Source organism: Tympanuchus pallidicinctus, unplaced genomic scaffold, assembly GCF_026119805.1.
Source record: "Tympanuchus pallidicinctus isolate F22 unplaced genomic scaffold, pur_lepc_1.0 scaffold1, whole genome shotgun sequence".
Lineage (NCBI taxonomy): Eukaryota > Metazoa > Chordata > Aves > Galliformes > Phasianidae > Tympanuchus > Tympanuchus pallidicinctus.
The window spans coordinates 57,667,157-57,686,619 of NW_026294618.1; the positions used below are offsets into that span (position 1 = coordinate 57,667,157).

A 19,463-nucleotide genomic window follows, 5' to 3' on the forward strand; every position below is an offset into this window, starting at 1 on the left:
GTTGTTTTAGGTGATACTAGAAGTGTATTAACAATATACAGAGAGCAGAAATATCAGAGACTAAACTGATGTAGCTGAATCCATAGATTCAGAGGTACTGCATAGAGACACTTAAAATTGTCTTCCCTTGTATCTGTGAATTAATGAATATTGGGCACCTCTGAAAAATAGTATGCCAAGCTCAGGCATCAGTTATGGGCTTAATCCCATGAAGTCGGCAATACGAGACAAAGGCAACAGATGTGACAGAAAATGTGATAGGCTTCATTTGGCTCAAGGAAATTTATGATATTTGAAGAAGATCCAAACTCAATTTGTCTTCTCAGGTCTCAGAAAGTTCTCCACCTCCTTTGAATCACAGTATTTAAAGTCAAAAACAATTTTAGAGCACCAAATCCAACCTATGATGTATGAACCAAGATATAAATAACTTAGGAGCCTGTCTACCCGGAGTGCTCTTCTAGACTCTGTTCATTCCCTTTAGAATTACACAATCCAGAGTGTTTAAGAAAGATGATGGATGAATGATGACTGAAGTAGAAGTCACTTGTAAGCTTGCCAAATTTCAACCATCTTGGCTGAAATTGTCCCTGAAAGGTATTTCTCTTGGGGGAAGTTTTTTTTTTGTTAAAGAAAAAACTTTTTTCAGAACAAGTCATCTATTTCCAAATGAAAGTCTATGGAAAAGATGCATTTTTTCTATGTCTAGAAAACTTTTCTCTATTTTTTTTGCTGTGGAACTGAGTTTTTGGAAGAAGGATTGCGTTTATGTTAGTAACGCTTTCCACTTCATGGGGAAAATCTATTTTGTATAAGTTTTAGAAAAAAAACCATCCCTGCACTTCCCTGTAGTACACAAGTAATTCTCTGAAGTCTTTATCAACTTTGGAAATGGTCTGTCTACTGGCTGAACAGGATTTGCCATGCAGTTGCTGATCTGTTGACTTTCTCAAGTTATGCAGAGTTTGACTTCCAAGATGTGTACCAGAATGGGGACCATGACCTTGGTTTCCGTGTATTGTCAGTACACCCCCAAAGCTAATGCAAGTAAAGCAGAATTCAAGGAAAGGAAACAAAGCTTTGAGGAAAACTTGAGCAATGAGAGTAGGTTGCAGATAAATAAGCTAAATGGAAAGATTTCCAGCCATTCCCTCGAGAACTGCTGTAAAATTAAATTATTAATACTTGTTAAGTATGTCCTGGCTGTAGTGAAAAACCACATACAAAGTTCTGTGAAGGAATCATTAGTTTTGTTGTCAGAGAAAGATACAGCAGTAAATAAGGCAGGCTGCCACACCTTGAACCACAAGGAAAATAACAAAATATGGTTTCATCATTCACCGAGCACCATCCATCATGTGTTATGAATGAGGCAGAGGAAAAAATATTGTGTGATCATCTAATTAAAGGCAGTATCATAATTCATACTCACAGGGGGCCAAATTAAGGTTGAACAGACTGCCTTAATTTTGACATTACCTCACTCTGACTTTGCAATCTGAATACTATTCTCTTGCCTTAGTATAAAATATGAAAAAAGTGATTTTTTTAAAGCTGGTTAGAATGACTAACCATAGAGTTGCCATAAATTTCTGTGTGACTATATGCCCAGTTTGGCTTTACAGAGCTCATCCTCACTTTCTGTCTGCACTTGGATACCCCAAAATAAGTACGCACAGCTCTCATACCATTCTGTTACAAAGAAATTGCCATAATTTGTTAATTATTGCCACAGTTTCAGAACTAAATTTAGTCTGTGATTTAATTGGCTTGTATGTGATTAAACCATATTTTGCTTTCTTTCTGTAGCAACTGGTACATTATTTTAAAGGGAACTGACAGACACTTTCCCCAGTTATGCAGTTTGTTTCTCTGCCCATGTGGGCAGTGCCTGCTAAATTGCCACTTGTGCACATCATATCCTCTTGGACACTGTGAGTAGACTGAAAAATGGCTACCTTTTCCATTAGGCCTCCAAATGATGGTTTGACATGACAGAGTACAAGGCATATGATTTAGTTGTTTGTTTTGAATATGCTATTTCTCAACAACAATTTCTTCTTCACCTTTTATTTTTTGTTAAGTCTGGCTAGCCTGCAGGGCTCTGATATGCACTTGGTTAGCCTTTGAAGGCTCTGATACCATTAGGTTGAGCACTGAAAGCTTTTATAATCTAAAACTTGAGTTAAATTGTAGTCCTGAAGAGACTACAGCCTGAAGTTGACATTACTGAGGTAGGTGTGGTGCTCCTGCCCTGAGAATGAAGGAGCAAGCAGCAGGAGATGTGTAGGTGGTTGCCTATGAATGCAGCCTTGGAGGAGTTATGTTACTAATCCTGTCTTCTAATGCTTCTGTTTTAATGTGAGCAGGGGCAAATTGTGGTGACAGCTATTTTCCATCAGCAGCAACCAAAGAAAGCTCCTAATCAAATTGTAATGCATACTAGTAGAACAGGTCATATACACTGGGGTATCCCAGCTGCTCTGCACTGCTCCTGTGGTTCAAAAGCATCACATGCTGCTTCAGCCAGCTGCTTAAACTGGGGTCACAGGTGAAATCTGGGAGTTTTTATTATAAATGTGGGCCATTTTATTTGGCTCAAGATGTTCATAGGTGTTGCAAAAGTGCAAATGTCTTCAGTATAACTGATCGTAGTATTTAAGCTGGGTTGCACATACAGCCTTGGCTATTTCAGAAATCTCAGGAAATAGAAGTGTTTGCAGGCTTGGTGGGTTAATTTCAACAGAGGCGATGATCTCGCTTTTTCTGAGGCAAGAGGAGCAAAGGGAGAATGAAATTAGTCTGGAAAGCAAACAGATTTGACTGTCGACATCTGTTTAGGAAAGTACTTAAGCACATGCTGAATTCAAAGCATACGCACAGGTGCTTCTCAGTGCAGAGGCTTTGCTGAATGAGGGTGCGAGAGCACTTGCAGGTGGGACGCTTTCTGTAGTGCTTCCAGTGACGTAATTAAATGAAAAAGCTTTTTGTGCTTAGAAAGAAAATAGGTCTTTTGAGCACAGTTACTTCCTTTTCTATTATTAAATAACTCTAAGAACAGAACTGTCCAATTTACAGACCATAAACAACAAATAGATTTAACATATATTCTCAAAAATAAGCAATTTTATTTTTATCTAAAATGCTCTCTGTATTGTCCAAGTAACAGATGGAAATAAATGGATTTTAATGTAACCCAGAAGAGCAAGTTGTAGTCTTGCTCCATTAAGTGCCTTTTTTGTTCAGACCACGGCTGTAAAAGGGTTTGAACCTCCACACCATAAATGCCAGTATGGAAGTTGGAAAGATAGGCTTCTTGGCCCACCGGAGGAGCTTTTTGCTGTTCCTTAGAGCTGTGTAAAAAGAGAGAGAAGTAAAATAGCATCTTTTTCTCATTATCTGTATTGTAGCTAATCACGATGTCCAAGTTCAGCATTTCATACATAGCTCATGTATTAAAAAGTAAATGTCTACGATTAGGCTGGAGAAGTATCTCTGCTGTGTGCATTCTAAATATAGAGAGCACTACAGTACAGTCAGTACTAGGACATAATATCTCTTTTTTCTAATATGCAAACCATCCCCATACTATATTGGAAATATAAAAGTTCAACACAGACCTATGTACATATCTATATATACACATATGTTAATACAGACACACATGGTCTGCAGTTGAAACAAATAATGACAGATATTAAAGGACAGTTACTTGCTTACCATGAAAAGAAATCAGGAGCTATGAAAGATAAAATTCTTGTTATGGGCAGTAGTTCCACCAAGCTCTTGGTGCTTCTGCTTTTCTCCTCAGTGGAAGGCTGCTGAGCACAACCTTCAGCCACAGTTCCCTGCACTGCACTATGGACACATACAGATAACATTTACAGACTGTGCGCTGCTTAAGAAATTTTTGCTTCTGCATTTCTGCATGTTTAATTTAATTTTGCAGGCAGAGCAGTGCCTGGCTAGCTTTCTACGTATAATTGTCCTCATTTATTTGCTATGTAAAATAAAATAATTTGTTCTTATTTAATAATGGTTCCCAATTTGGCTTCTAAGTTTACACCTGACAGATGTAATAGGATAAAAGATGAGAAGGTCATCTGTCTTCTGCTGGTGGTATTAAGCTGCAAACCATTTTCTCTAGAAGTGGCTTAGCAAAATGAAAGTATGGAGCAGAAGAAGGCAATTAAGTGCAAAATTATGATAATGGAGGACCTCTACTACATGTATACAGTATAGCAGAGTCACCATTGGGCAGGTTACAAAGAAGGAATTTCTGGAATGATAATTTCTTGGAACAAGTAGCTGTGGAGTACACAGAGGAAGAGAGTGTTCAACCTGAAAAGCACAGGGACTCATCCAAGATGCAATCCCAGGTGAACACTGAGCAATACTGACCACAGCATAAGGATGTTCACCCTCCATGGGGTGGGAAGGTACCTAAGCTTTGTAGAGTGTTCCTAAATATTGGAGAGGAATGTTGTAGAGGACAGGAATGAATAAATGAACAAACGAAAGAAAAAGAAAGAGAAAGAAAGAAAAGAAACACAAAAGAAGCTGCTGGGACCATCCCACATACCAAAGTGGTGCTAGAGGCATCCTGAGGAAGAGAGGACAGCATGTAAAACTGCAGGTCTGAGAAATAAATACTTAGGCAAATGGCAGCACACTGTGATACTTTCAGTGGCAGAACCACTGGTGGGATATGCACAATTAGAGGCATATCGATGTAGTGGTACAATTATAGATTTATAGAAGCATCTAGGTTGGAAAAGACCTTCAAGCACACAAAGTCCAACTATCAACCTGACCTAGTTCTGACAGCCCAGCTATTTCTAGTGTTACTTCTAAACTGGAGGTAAATTTAGAAAGAGGTCCACTGGATGGCCTATGATACAATTAAAGCAAGAATGCTTGTCAAGTCAAGAGCCTAGTTGCCACTGCTGTTAAGGCTGCAAAGGTGGTTATGTTGCACAGTGTTGCAGCAGCCTGTTTGTACTGGACCACATCTTAGCCATGTGGCAGGTCTTTCCCTTCAGCAAGAACTCCACATAGACAAACTATAGCTGGACCTTGGCTGGAACTTGGCTGCTGTGCTTGTGAACACAGGTCCCATAGGATGACATACAGATTGGCATGTACCACAGCTATGGTTGGTGCGTGTGACTGGAGATTTCACAATAACTCAGTACAAAATAAAAACAGCAAAAGAAGAAGAAAAGAGATGCCAGGCTTTGTTTAATAGAACTAATTACGCAGGTACTGGAAGATTTCAAATTCCCTTCAGCACTTTTACTCAGGATTTAGATTCTGCTTTAAAACCCTCTACATTTTGCAGTTTACACATTAGCATAGCGTAGGACTACTTTCAGGAACGTATATCTGCAGATCTGGGGCATGAGCTGTTCTCATAATTTCAGTGGGATGGAGAGAAAACAGTTCAAAGGAGGAGGATGGGGGAAGGGAGGCATTTCCATATTTTTTTTAAGGAATCATAAAGAAACACAGGCAAGAATGTCAATCATATTTCTGTCTTTAATATTGTCAGGAATACAAAAGTTCACAGAGCACATGTGTGAGAGGGTGCTGTGCTGCCTTGACTACATGATCTGCATGATACATGTCAGAAGATGGGAATGTTGCTATGGCAATTGTTCCCGTTCCTGAATACTAAGTTGACGAATAAGCCAGTCCACAAGAAAGCGGGCTCACTTACGAGCTTATCTGCTTGGAGATGTTAAATATTTTCAGTTTTTCTTGAAGAGATGCATAATTTTCTGCCCTGGCTTCTTAAAGCTGGGTGCTCCTCACCTTTCTCCTCTCCCCTTCATGCAATGCTTCTGTGATCTGGAAACTACTGAGGAGAGAGATTGAACAGAATTTTGTGTTCAGGGCTGTTGGGGTTTTCCCACAGTTTATACAGCATCCTTCAATTTCCAACTTGATCGGAAAGCAACAAATTAATGGGTCTCTTTGCTACATCCTGCATTCCCAAAAGGAATTTTGCTGCTTCATAAAATTCTGTATCAGATTCAATCCAGATCATACTAGCATCTTCCCATTTACATTGTCCCCTGGCAGGACAGCGAGAGAGGGACCAGTAGCTGTTACTTCCCCTACCAGCATTTTACTGTGCCACCCAGAGATCCCATTCCTTCCCCACTGTACTGATGAGCCTCTCCCCTTTGCTCTGTAGGTACTGTGACAGGGAAGCAATGCCTTGACTCTACAAATTGCACTTTTAATTTCCATTTGAAATATTCCTGTTTGCATATATATATATATACCAAATCACTTGAACACCCACCTAAAAAGAGAATGTACCATAAGAGCATGAGGATTTATTTGATGCTTCATTGTCCAGTCATTGAATAATAAAGCCAACACAAAATAATCATCAGTCATTGGAAGAAACACGACCAAAACAGCAACATAAGAGAAATTTCCTGTCAAGTTTAATATATATGTATAAATTCCAATAAGACCTACCACACTGCCTCAGACAAGTCACAGATTTGTGTGGACCCAGAGGTATTCACAAATACAGGACATCTTTGGGAACTGCAGGAGCAGGTGTTTTACACAGAAGACTGACCTCCTGATGTAACATTCATTCGTTCTCTGTAGAAACACATTCTTAGTGGAAGAATTTCAGAGCTAAGGCTTAACTCTGAAATGCTTATTCAGACCATCCAGCTGGTCTGAGGTTTTTGATACCCGCCTGACTCAGGCGGAGTTTATCTCCGGGTGGACCACAACCACCTGGAGAGATGTCAAAAGTTTCCACAGTGCAGGGCACGAAGAGGTGAAAACATTTACTTATTTTGCAGAGTAAGGACACAGTGCTTTACCACTATACTGGCCCAGGAATTTTAAACTACGCGCTTTCTTTCTTTTCTATCTGAGCTCACTTTGTTTCTACAGTTTTAAAGGACAAACCTGAGCCACTCCTGTTTCAGGTACTTCCCTCATTTCCGAGCAAGGAGACCAGGAAAAAGAGCAAAGATAATTTATTTACATAATTTTCTGCCCTGGCTTCTTAAAGCTGGATGCTCTGTTCTGCACCAACTAGAAAAGATGATGAGCTGCGGCTGAAAATTTGCTGACAATTTTAGTATACGGTCCAGCTCACTGCTGAATGGAGACCAATACACACTGCTTTCTGACAAGCACCACCACCACATTCTGGGCAGGTTGCCCAGAGCAGGTGTGAAATTTGTGTGCAGAAGGAATGAAAAGCTTAGATCTCTCTGTGCAAAGAGGGGCTTTACCTCATCCTGCCAAAAGCTGTCTGTGATAGGGAAGCGTTAGCTGGGACATGACCACTGATGGTTGGATGAGATGATCTCAGTGGTCTCTTCCAACCTTAATGATTCTATGACAGCTTCCTTGGCCACTGTATTTGCAGGCTGCCTGCCCTTCAGGTGACAGCAGCGCTATCCCTTTGCTTTCTCCACCAGTGATCACTTGCTTGCCCTGGGAAGAGCTCCTCAGCATTCATGCCCATGAAAAACCACAAGAGCTAGAGTAAAACAAGATTGATTCAGAAAGAGGGTGTGAATCCAAGAAGTGCAAAACAAACAGTCTACACGACACATTTCTTTCTCACCACTGCAGAAGGTGATCTAGCTAATCCTTCTGTGTTGTAACAGGAAAATAATCGATATCTTACAACTCTGCAGTGAGTATCTGAGGATGCAGGCAGCAAACAGCAGCTGTCTGGGCCTCCAGCCCATCCAGCACTGAGGATAAGCAACTGCCTCTGGTGTGCCCTCCAGCTCTGTGCTGTGGTGTCTGCATGCAGGCAGTGACTTCAGGCCACATCTCATTTTCTTATTCCCTAATAAGCATTCTACTTAACTTTGCCACCGTGATGTGAGTTTCCTAAATAAGATATTCTGGGAAAGAACATGCTCTTGAAAAAAGATAGATAGTCACTTCTTTCAGAAAGCTTGGCATTCGCACAGGCTGCACTGACATCCTGTGGCTTAATTTCCCAGCCTGAAGTGAAGGTAAGCACACAGGGACAGCTTTACCCCCACTTCTTATTCCCTCTCCTCATTGCCCCATTTGAAGAATGGAGTAGCACCCTGGGATCTAACATCACCACATCTACCATCGTGCCAATGTTGCCTGCCAGGCACCCCCACATAAATGCTGTCCCTTAGAATTATAGCCCACAGCAGCAGGGCTGGGAGAGAGTGAGCTGCAGTGACCCATCGTTGGGTGGAGTGTTGCTGGGACGTCCTTATCCAGGTGTCTTTATGGAAAAACTCATTAACACCCTTACCTCCACCTCTGCCCTCAGGGAGCCCAGGTGGAGCCTGCTGAGCCATTCCACAGGGTGCCCCAGGCCCACTATGAGCTGCACCCAGCCCCTGGTCAGACACTGCACGAGAGCACCCAGCCCCAGCAGACTTAATGTTTCCTTCCCCTGGGGAATAGCATTAACCTGTAACTTTTTAGGCATCACTTGATCAGCTGAGTAACAGCTATTAGCTTTGGACTCTAGGCATTTTTATGAGATATTGGTTCCAGGGCTTGTGGTTTGGCGTCAAAAGCATATTATTCACACACAAAACAACTGCATTAAAATAACATTAGGGATCTGGCTGAAACTGACAAAACCTAGGAAACTCAGAATTAAGGCTGAAAGTATGTCCTTAACTAACCCACAGCATGCCTTTTGGAGCAGTTCATATTGCATGTGAAATCCCCTGGCACTGGCCCCTGCCCCAACAGAGCTGTGCTCAACACAAGACTTTGGAGAGGAAATCAGGGCTGTGTCTCACCCCAGGTGAGTCATGGCCACTGCCACCTTCATGCCCTGGGGCCAGTCATTGACACCATCACTTTCACACTCCAAACCAGCCAGGGCACTGCTCTGCCTTGTCCGGGAGGGATATGCTCACCATCCAGTCCCACCCCCAGCAGGTGGCAGCTGTTACATGGCAAGCCAGGCCAGGGCTACAAGAAAGAAGGGGGCAGACTCTTTATCATGGTCTGCTGTGATAGGACAAGGGGAAAAGGTTTCAAACTAAAAGAGGGGAGATTTAGACTGGCTATAAGGAAGAAGTTTCCTTTACAATAAGGGTGTTGAGACACTGGCATAGGCTGCCTGGAGAGGTGGTGGATGTCCTGTCCCTGGAGTCATTCAAGGTCAGGCTGGAGGGGCTCTGAGCAACATGATCTAACTGTGGGTGTCCTCGTTTATTGCAGGGGAGCTAGACTGGATGACCTTTAAAGGTCCCTTTCAACTTAGACAATTCTAGGCTCAGGATTTCTGTGTGTCTGAAGCTATAGAGCTGTTTTCAACCCTTTCAGCAGCGCCATGGCAGTCAGAAGGGAGCTGCTAAAAAAACAGCACAGGCTGAGGAGGGCTTTGCCCAGCAAGCAGCCAGGGGTGGGACATGAACCTCCAGCCCTCATGGCATCGTGCCCCCATCTGCTGTTGATTTGCTCTGATTGATCAGAGTAGCACAGTGAGGATGAAACATACCCAGGCTGGGGACTGCTAGGTAACACCAGGACACTCTAGGGCTGCAAAGGTGGGTTGGAGTAACACAAGAGCAGCGAGGAGGAGAGAGGCCTTTCTGAAACCTGTCAGGGGAAAATCCTTGGCCCAGAAAACACCTTCTAATGTTCCCTCTGTGGATTGTGTTACTGTGAGGGACTGCAGCCAAGACCCGGTGCGGGGGCACAGGTTGCTGCCACGGAAGCCAAGGGGAAGAGGGGAACTCGACACGGGCATGTGCAGCTGTGCTGAAGAGCCAGCAGTCGGAGTCGGTGGACACCACCACCATGAGGACCTCACAGAATTTACATCATGGCATCAAGTGGCTGAAAAGTGGAGGGAGGGTCCACAACAGCATCACACGGTGAGTCAAAAGCAGCAACTCTGGGCCATTCCCAATGAAAACACCTGCTGTGCTCCTCTCAAAGCCCAGCCTTTGGTCACTGGACATAAACATCAAAAGCCTTAATTGGCTGCTGGCTTTCCAGAAGGTGTATCTGAGCTTAGGAAATGGTGATCTCAGTTGCAGCCATGTTCTCTGCAATAAGGAAAGCAGCAGCCAAAGGGGTATTAGAGGTCACATACTCCCAGAAGAGCTCCCTGCAGGTGCCCAGAACCCCTAGGAACAATTGCCAAGCCCTTGGAGACAGGACTAGCCCTTCTCTCTCTAAGGCATTTTTTTTCACACTGTGGCCAAGTATCGCGTCCAGACTGCAGCTAAATCAATTCCTCTAAAAGCCTGCTTGAAATTAGTTTCACTTCTGCTGCTCTGCCTATTCCTTTTATTTATGAGCTCTGCCATCTTATAGGAAACAACCCAAGATGTTCATGCATGAGGCATCTCTAAGGGATAAATCATATATATATGTGTGTGTGTGTGTGTGTGTGTGTGTGTATTTTTTAAGTAACAAAAAGAAAAGTGTTCAGATTCCAAGGTTGCCATGTAAAAAGTGCACCTTAACCATATTGGGTGTGATTTTTTTTTCCTCTATGAGGTGAGAAAGACATTTGCTATCCACATCTTGGAAGCCAAGCAAATAGCATAATTGTTTCCTTTCTCAGCAATGGCAAATGCATCTCAACTTAGCTCTGTGCTTTATACTTGTATCCCATAAACCAACACATTCCTTTGCAAAATGGCGTTTGCAACAGAGCACAAACACTGTGCTATACCTGGCACCAAGTCTGTGCTTGGGGTCACAATCCAGACCTTCTGGTGATAAGGTGGATGCTCTGTCCCAGAAACTCTGTAAATAAGTTTACCATAGCATAATTCCAGTTTAATGTGTATGAAGCCTTTTAATGGAAAACAAACATTTCACTTACTGTGGGGTCACTTTCAAATGTAATTTAGGACTCCGGCAGCAAGCTTTCTTGGTCTTTTTTTTAAAGCTGCTGAGTGTCTCTCTGTCTCAGGGAGTACAGCTTGTGTCACAGGTGCTCTCTGCTTCAGAAAGTCAGGGTTTAAATGAGCAGGCACTCCCCAAAGTAGGGTATGTGCCCACAATACAAAAGTGATGACTGTACGTGAATAAATACTTATCCTCTGCTGCACTTCCTAAACCTAAGCCTAAAAGTAAAAAATAACTAGAAAAGCCTGCTCGCTGACATGCTCAGATCCTATCCATGTTGCATGTGTCATGAGCAAGGACAACGCTGTTCCTTGTTGCTTTGCTGTACTGCACACATGTTACCACAGAAGTGAGAGCAGCTGCAATCAGATTTCTCCTTATCATTTCAATTTCATCTTCTGAGCAAAATATCTTGAATTCCATAGAGCCAGCATGCAGGGGCAACTGGCACCTTGTGGGACAGTGCCAATGTGACACGACATAGAGCAAAACCCCTGTGCCTTCCACTTCCAGCAGCTACAAGGCACTATGCATTGCCTTCTCTGCACATGAGTATACGCTCGCCCTTTGGATTTCGTAGGACAGATGTTCAAAGCTGCACAAATGAGTGTCTACAGAATGGTAAATACATGTACAAAAACACACAGCATGCTTACAGAAAATGATGGAAAACTGGCCTGGGTGCTTTTTCAGGGGCCACCTGGAAAGGTTGGCTATGTCACCTGTGCAATCTCCACAAGTAAATAAGTTTTCATTAGAAAACAATAAGAGGTTGAAACTTTCAAGTATGTGCATGTCATTTAGCTCACCATGCCACTTTAAAAATGCAGTTCAAATCGCAGGTAATTGTTTCCATATTAAAGAAAGCTTAAGAATGACTGACAAGATCTGCTTTTGCAGCTCTTATTTCTGCCAATCAAGCTACTGAGGACAAAAGTAAACGGCACATATTTAGAAAATATATTTTTAAAGTTGGGCTTTGGCTGAACAGTAACTTCACAAGAAAGTGAAGTCTCCCTAACTAGCTGTGACTGAAATACAGCAAACAAAAGTATTAAAAAACATGTAATGGTGAAACAAAGCTATACAACCAAACAGTTTCACCGAACAGACACCTGCACCCTCTTCCAAGCTTGGTATCAAAGCTGAATGCTTGGATCCAAGGACCAATTAACTCTTTCCTCCCACTCATCTGCTCTTCCATAGTCCCTTCCTTATCTGTTTTTGCTGCCAGGTGGTCTGGCATTTGCTTATCATGGCCTCAGAGAACTCTGCAATACAGCGGATTGGAAAAACAAACTAAATTCTCCTCCTGAGCCAGATAGGTCCCCAGGTGCTTGTCCTCATTACAGAGATTGCTCTGGGAGCTGGATCCAGCTGGCAAAGGTTTCTCATTAAGATGGCAAGGCTGCAGATGTGAAGCTGGAGGGAAAGTACATAGCTGCTGAGTGGAGGTGGCCTTGGGGCTGGGGTTAAGGAGGTGAGTGAGGTGCTTAAGTGCAGAGCTTTGTGTTGTGGAGTTCTGTTAGTTGTGAAAGTGGAATGCGTTTTTAGTGCATTCAGCTTGGAATGGGTTTGGATTTTCTTCTACTTTCTCTGCTTTGAAGACATTATAATCTTGCAAGTGTTAATTTTTGACTAGTTCTAGCATAGACTTAGGACAGGAAGAAGCCTGTTTAGGGCTGTTGGAGTTTGGATCTTGTGCAATGTGTGGGAGTTGTGCTCTAGCTATTTTTCTGTTAGGTATATGAGAAAAGGCAGGGGGAGTAGGAAGAGCTCAAGCTTTGCTTATTTTTTTATGCTGCAAACAGGGTAGCTCTGTAGAGGAAAAAGGATTTGAAGTGTTGACCTGGAATGTTAAAGTCACGGGTAACACTTGACAGCATTTTCTCTCTTAGGAGTATCTCAGACATATGGGAAGGTGATCAAGAACAGGAGCTGCTGCTACTGCACTTTTGACTGGAAATAGTAGATGCCAATAGAATCAAGAGCAGGATAAACAAATAAGATGCAGGACAATTGCAAGAGCTCTCGGAGTCCTGGTGTTTCAGGCCTGCAGAAGCTCTGCCTTGTGTACCAGGCTGTGGGGCTGCCTGAGGAGCTTTCACAAATAGCACTTTTATGTGGCTTATTGCAAGCTGTGCAGCACTCACACAACTGCGCAGTATTTACTGGTTGGAATTGTTGGGCCAGCTGGACCACAGTGCACACAGCCATGTGTCTTCCCAGAAGTCAGCGAGATGCGTGTTTGCACATCCCAGCAAGCTCTGCTTGTGAGTAGTTTAGTGGTCTTTTTCTCTTTTGACTCTATACGGAAGGAGATGTGTTCTGTGTAACTCAGCCAAAAATGGCCAAACTCTGCTCTCTGTACATTTCCAAGCATCAGTAAGTCTAACAGTTTTGCTTATTCTGTGATAAATGGCAATAAGCACTGGCTGATGAAGCTGTTTTCTGTGAAGACAGCATCCATGTGTCCACTGACTCCTGTTGTCTCTTACTCTGTGCTGATGGCACGTGCCAGACCCCACGTTGTCTCAGTGCCAGCTGACCGCAGGATCCATCCAGCCGACCGCTTTGTGGTGATGAATTGCTGTATTTGCTGCTGGCTGCATATGGCAGGTCAGTATCTCTGCCTGCGGTGAGCCTGCATTGCAGCTATTGCGTTCTGAAGAATGTACCTGGGAGGAGGGGATTGAAAATTAGAAATAAAAAAAAAAAAATGAGAGAGGACACCCACGCAGGTGAAGTGATAATAGGAAAAAATGAAAAGTCTTTTAGTCCTCCGCTCTGTGGTGCGGTTCAGCTGAGGGCACAGGAAAGCTGGGCAAACACAGATGAGCTGCCAGGCTTCAAAATTACCCCACCTCACCCATCCCTATTTCCTTCCATTGCAGAGAGCTTAAGATCTCCATGAAGGAAAATGATTATCGTTGAGTCACGCCAATAGCTGCGACGCTGGCTGCCTGCCCCCGCCAGCCTGCTGCACCACTTGTGTGCTAATGTTTGGATCCTAGTGATGGGAAATGAATGTCAGCCTGTACTCTCTTCACGCACCATTGAGCTGTGCTTATGGTCGCTTTTGGCAGCACCAAATCATCAAACAGATAAAACCATCAGTCTTTTTATTTCCAAACATTAACCTAACCGCTAATGAAGCGCAGCTCGTGTCATCCTTATGGACTCTGCAGAGCTGAGTCACACGATAAACGGGATCCGAATGCTGGAAAATGGCTCGCGCTTCTTCCTCGTGCTGCGGCCAGGCCTGCTGTGTGAGCGGAGTCCGTCCAGAGGAGTTCTGCCTCGGGCCTGCATGCTAGAGCTGGGTGGGAAAGCTGGTGGAGCTGGGCTCTGTCTACCCAGCGCAGCGTGGGGCTGTGACCTGTGTGTTTTGGGGTGTGCACAGTGGGCCACTCAGCCCCAGTTCACGTGGAGAAGGCTTTCCAGGCCCCAAGGTGGAGGAAATGGAGCAATCCTCCCTCCCTGTGGACTTTGCCTCCAGTGGCTTGAACGTATTTTTCCCCAAACATCTCCCAGCGAAACTGGAGGGGTTTTGTAAATTCATTATGTCACGGAGGAATCTGTTTAATCGGCTGCCTTTCCCCAGAGGCGCTTTGCGCTTAATGAGATGCTTGATGGAAGGAATCAAAATTGGTTCATACGAGTTTAGCCTGAGAGCCTCCAGCCGACATATTACTGAGTGCACTGTAATTTAGAGGGGTAAATGGAGAGGCTGAGCAGTTATCACCCTGCTTGCTTGAGGTCAGTGGCAGGGGTGAAAGGTAAAACCTAGAGCTCTGCATTGCACCATCCCCTTCCTAGGTGTCATCGTGATAAATAGCACAAGTCTTTGTGCAACCAGGAGCCTGCTCCCTGCTGCTGGTGTGACCTGTTGGGCTCTCTTCCTTCCCACTGCAATTTGCAGTCATGCAGCAAGGCACATTTCTTGCTTAGCTTAAGTCTGAGGATGTCTCACTAATTCAGTAAGTATCCATATGAGGCATACAGCATGTATGTGGAAAAGGCGTCAGGAACATAGAGAGCTAGATAGTGGGACACAGAGCTGCAGCGTGGAATAGTTCCAACTTTAGGTCCAAAATCCATTATTAAAATCTTATTAAAATCTTGTGAAATTAATGTATGAAGAGCAATCCTTTGTTTCCTCTGCATGTCCACCTTCTTCAGCTGCCTGTTCTAACCACCAGATGTCAGTTACTTTGTGACCTGCCTTCTCTGTGGCTACCAGGCCTTCATCATTTACCTCTCTTTTTTTCTTCTATTTTCTTTTCTTTTTAATTTATCCTGAGAAAGACAAGACTGAATTATCAACAGAAGTATAATTTCACACAGACAAATCTGTTCAGTTACTTTTCCAAGCGTCCATGATGCATCTTTTCTCTGTGTCATTCTGTTTAAAGCTAGTGGTTTATTACTCACCTGAGAATAGTTTATAATTCTGTGTAATTGCTTGTTTCTGGGATGTAGGTATGTAGATCTTGGTGCAGTTAAGATATGGTTGGTTTGTGTGAACTGCTTAAGATATGTAGCTTAGAATTAAAAGCATTTTTTTCTCACAAAGATGATGTTTAATGGACAAAAAAATAGATCATTCATCACATCACATTTATTTTACTTTCAACCGTTACAGTCGATGGTCTATGTAATGTATCCATTTAAGGTTTTTTAATATAAATACAAATTTGTGAGAATGCCTCTTACCATCAATCTTTAACATGTTGTCTAGAGATTACTTATGAGCTATTGGTATCTTTCCCACCTTCTTCCTTTTTTTAGTTAAAGTTTAAAATGACTGCAGACAAAAGCACAATTTAGAATGGAATTGATTTTACATCATCTGTTCCACTTGATATGATGTTAAGGTATTAGAGAATTGCATCGTCATCTCTTGCTGTGAAGTTGCATTACGTTCTGCAGCCCTGGCTCACTTAATAATGCTTCCATAGCACATGCTTAATTGCTCAGCAAATGACACAACGTGTGAAGAAATCGTACCTAAAACATGATTTATATCTCTTCAGGCAAAGACACTGAGAACTGGATCATCTGCCTTCATTATGGGAACACAGAAGGATCTGAAAACTGTGGTCAAATCAGATGCTTAGCACACTCAGAATAAGCACCTTTTATTAAAGGTATGTCAGCTCTGTCAGTCAAGCTCATGCCTGAACGTCTTCTTAAAACTACACACGTGCACAATGTATTAACATATGCATCCTGTGGAGAAGAGGTTCCTTGTAGCTCTGAAGACACGTACTCTGGGCAGGCTGGGTGCTGGCATGATTACCAGAGACCAGTGGGCTTGCTGTACGCTCACTGTAAGGAGTGTATGCAGCCAGGTAAAAGCAGTATGTGATTTCAGTGGGGTACAGTGGGACCTGTAGGGGAAGAGAGAAGAAGGGGCTCGATGGAGAGAAAAAGTGTTTTTACAGATGAGATCTCCCACTGTGAGTCTACCTGGAGTGGAGAATCTTGCCAATACAAGCATTGGTTCACAGGTGTCTAGAAAGTGGCTAGAACTGTTGAAGAATAGAGTATACTAGACATATTTTTTTAATAGCTGGGTCTTACACAGCACAACAACTGCCTCCATTCCAAGCTCAAACTTTGGCATACCATACTTTGAGTCTCTCCAAATGCAGAATGAATTAAAAATGGACTACTGCAAAGATCAGTAGAGTATTAAGGTTGTGTGGCTATTTATAATTCTTCTTCTTGTGTCTCCTTTTATCTTGCTCTCTGCTTTGAGTAGAGATAGTCTGCTACAGCCTGTTGTAAAGGGTAGAATGAGTTCAGTCCCTTTGTTCTCCCTCCAGAAGAGCTGAAATGCAGTAACCTGACCTCCAACATCTTCCACGATTACATCTGTCATTTTTAAAATTAAATCAGATCGCGTTATCTTTTTTTCCTGTAATTCCACTACGTTCATTCCTCTTGCCTCTTCCTCAAAGTAATTAATTAAAAAACCAACCAACCAACCAAAAAAAAAAACCAACCAGCCTAACACATAGTTTTTACAGAAGGAAACTAGGAGACAGATATATTGGAAATAGGACTGTAAGCAAAACAGGCTGCCAAGTGTGCCCCACACTTTTCACAGGATCAGAGCTTTAATGATGTTGTATGTTAGTGTTTTGCATGTATGGTACATTGATTTTGCCGTATCTTTTGGGTTTATTTAATTTTTTTTTCTTTCTGGGCCATTTTTTCCTAGTCTCCTTTATTTCTCTCGTTTTTCTTTTGTTGGAAGAAAATAAGCACATTCTGTAGGCCAAACTGAAGTATCCTGAAATTGCATGAAATGCTATCCCTGGAAAGCACTCCTTGAAAAGTGTAAAGACAATGGTAGCCTAGTTCAACCAAGTGTCTCAGGTGTCTCACATGGTGCAGCCAAACTGTCTGCAAGAGGAATCTCAGTTCATCCATGAGTTCAAATGTTGTGCACTATCTATACAGCTTTTGTGTCCAGCATGGCTGCAGGCTATGCTCTGAAAGATGTCTGAAGAGAAATGTCCAGGGTCTCTCCTAGGTGGTGTGCATGAGTCACACATGAGCAGACTACAGTCCGTGCCACTAGCGTGTTCAGTAAGCCTTGCATTTCGTTTGCAGGCTGTGACTGGCCCAAAGCAGAGTTCCTTTATGATACACAGAGGAGCTAAAAGTTGGTAGCACAGAAGGAAACCTGATATAGTGGATCCCAAAACTTGCAGTTCTTTTCACCTCCCAGTGCTTTTGAACACTTAAAAAGGCTTTAAAACCTTTCCATGTTCCTTGCCTTAGAGCGGAATAGTCTCAGAATCCCAAGGAGAATCCTTAGTGTTGCTGATTTTGTTGATTCATCTGCGTAGGTTCCAAATGTTACAGTTCTGAATTACCAAACTGTATGGTAAAGAGGAAGCGGTATTGTGAGGGTCTCAAGAGTGCAACCCCTTTGTACTTATATTTCTATGGGAAGCAGAAGTAGAGAATCTTTGGCTTACAAAATGGTGGAAAAGCATAGAAATTAAGAGCCATGAGGAAATGTCTGGGAACTTGTGGCAGTACAGTTCAGGAAGGAAAGCACAGGGTGTTATGCTATTTTTGTGTACGGTCATCTGTTGTACGAGCTACAAACCCTGCGGACTTTAATGATGTCTCCTTTGAATTCTGAAATCCTGTAACTAATCTGAGTCGTTTGCACAGCTGAACAGACTCAAGGTCTCTTAAGTAAATTGGAAATACCTATAATTCTGCAGGAAATTAGAGACAGTTAGGTAGTCCCATAGCAGAGGAAGAAATAAAAAAGGAGCTATTAAATCTCTGGTCTCTGGGAAAGCTCTGGGTGAAGATGACTTGGTAATAGAATTTTCAAAACTCCTTCAGTCTTACTTGGCTCCTTTCGTGTGGAAAAATTTTCAAAAGGCCAAAGAGAAAGGGTTGCATTTCAGCATTAATTGCAGTGTTGGGTTTTCTTAACCCTCTTTCCTAGGAAATAACTCATTGATGCACCATTTGCAATAATTAAATTACAGGCCAATTCTTTTGACTAATGTGACTCAGAAGGCAGGTTAAAATAGCATCTAGAAAAATTCTGAACAGCATACCTTATGGACAAGAATTTAGCATATGTCTCGAGGTTCACATTAATCAGAGAGCTGTTCAGAGTTATGGCCTGTTATTATAATTTGCTATTTTTAAAATTCTCTGAAGTAATCAGAAAATCAACCAGCTCAACAGCCCTAAAGAGGGCTGCTTCCCACCCACCAGCAGTGGCTGACTTCACTGTTGACATAAAAACCATGAAGATCTCAGTCTAGTATTCTGCCATGTAATTGTATCCTTAATTTTGGCCTTGTTGAAAGTCTGCTGGAAAATTGAGCTCGTGTGTCCTCATTAGAAGCAATTCATATGTAAATCATGGAAGACTGGTTTTTTTAAGCTTGAAGAAAGAAAACATCCCTGACTCAAACATTCTGCAGGCTCTTGCTCCTCTTGCGGTTCCTGTGTGGATGTGACTCTTGGCAAATCTGATGCAGTGTGAGGGTTGCTGGCCACACTTTTGGCTGCTGTTGCCTTAGCTGCTGGAGAAAGCATCTGTCAAGAGAAATTACCTTTTGCCGACCTTGGCTCAGTCAGAGAAAAGACATGAGACAAACTATGCTATCTTCTATGCTCATATGCCTGGCATATACCCGTGGAAGGTGCTTCTCTCTCTTGAGTCAATAGTAGCCATCTGGTATCAGCTTTTCTGCATATAAGAAGGCTCATTTTTTGCTCTTTTACATGCAAAAATAAGCTGAAGTGGCAGCTTAGCAGTAGTGGAATGACATCCTAGTGTTAAAATAGAGTAACTTTGAAAATGCATTAAATAAGCAACAGTTGGATGAGTTCTCTGGACAATAAAATTGATAAAGAAGCATACGAGGTAACAGCCAAGTGCTTGTGTGAGAGTACAACTTTGATAAAATGCAGGCACCTGTTTCTTCTGAGTATTTCTGGGTCTGGAAATAGAGGTTATTGATAGTACTGAAGGTGTTGACAGCAATTCAAAGGTGTAAAGGAATGTCAAGTCCTGATTGTGATTTCTGTGCTTTTCTGTT

The 19,463-nt window shown here is 42.6% G+C and overlaps 1 long non-coding RNA gene across 3 annotated transcripts; it reads left to right on the plus strand.

Annotated features, from left to right (window-relative positions):
• Positions 1-12,128: 12,128 nt before the first annotated feature.
• LOC128078910 (uncharacterized) lies at positions 12,129-17,894 on the plus strand. Of its 3 annotated transcripts, none has more exons than XR_008205915.1 (3): positions 12,129-13,142; positions 13,391-13,488; positions 13,764-17,894. It is a non-coding gene; the product is annotated as an uncharacterized LOC128078910 (long non-coding RNA). The 3 variants fall into 3 exon arrangements; XR_008205916.1 differs by lacking the exon at positions 12,129-13,142 and adding an exon at positions 13,151-13,254; XR_008205914.1 differs by lacking the exon at positions 12,129-13,142 and having other exon boundaries at positions 13,273-13,488.
• Positions 17,895-19,463: the final 1,569 nt, after the last annotated feature.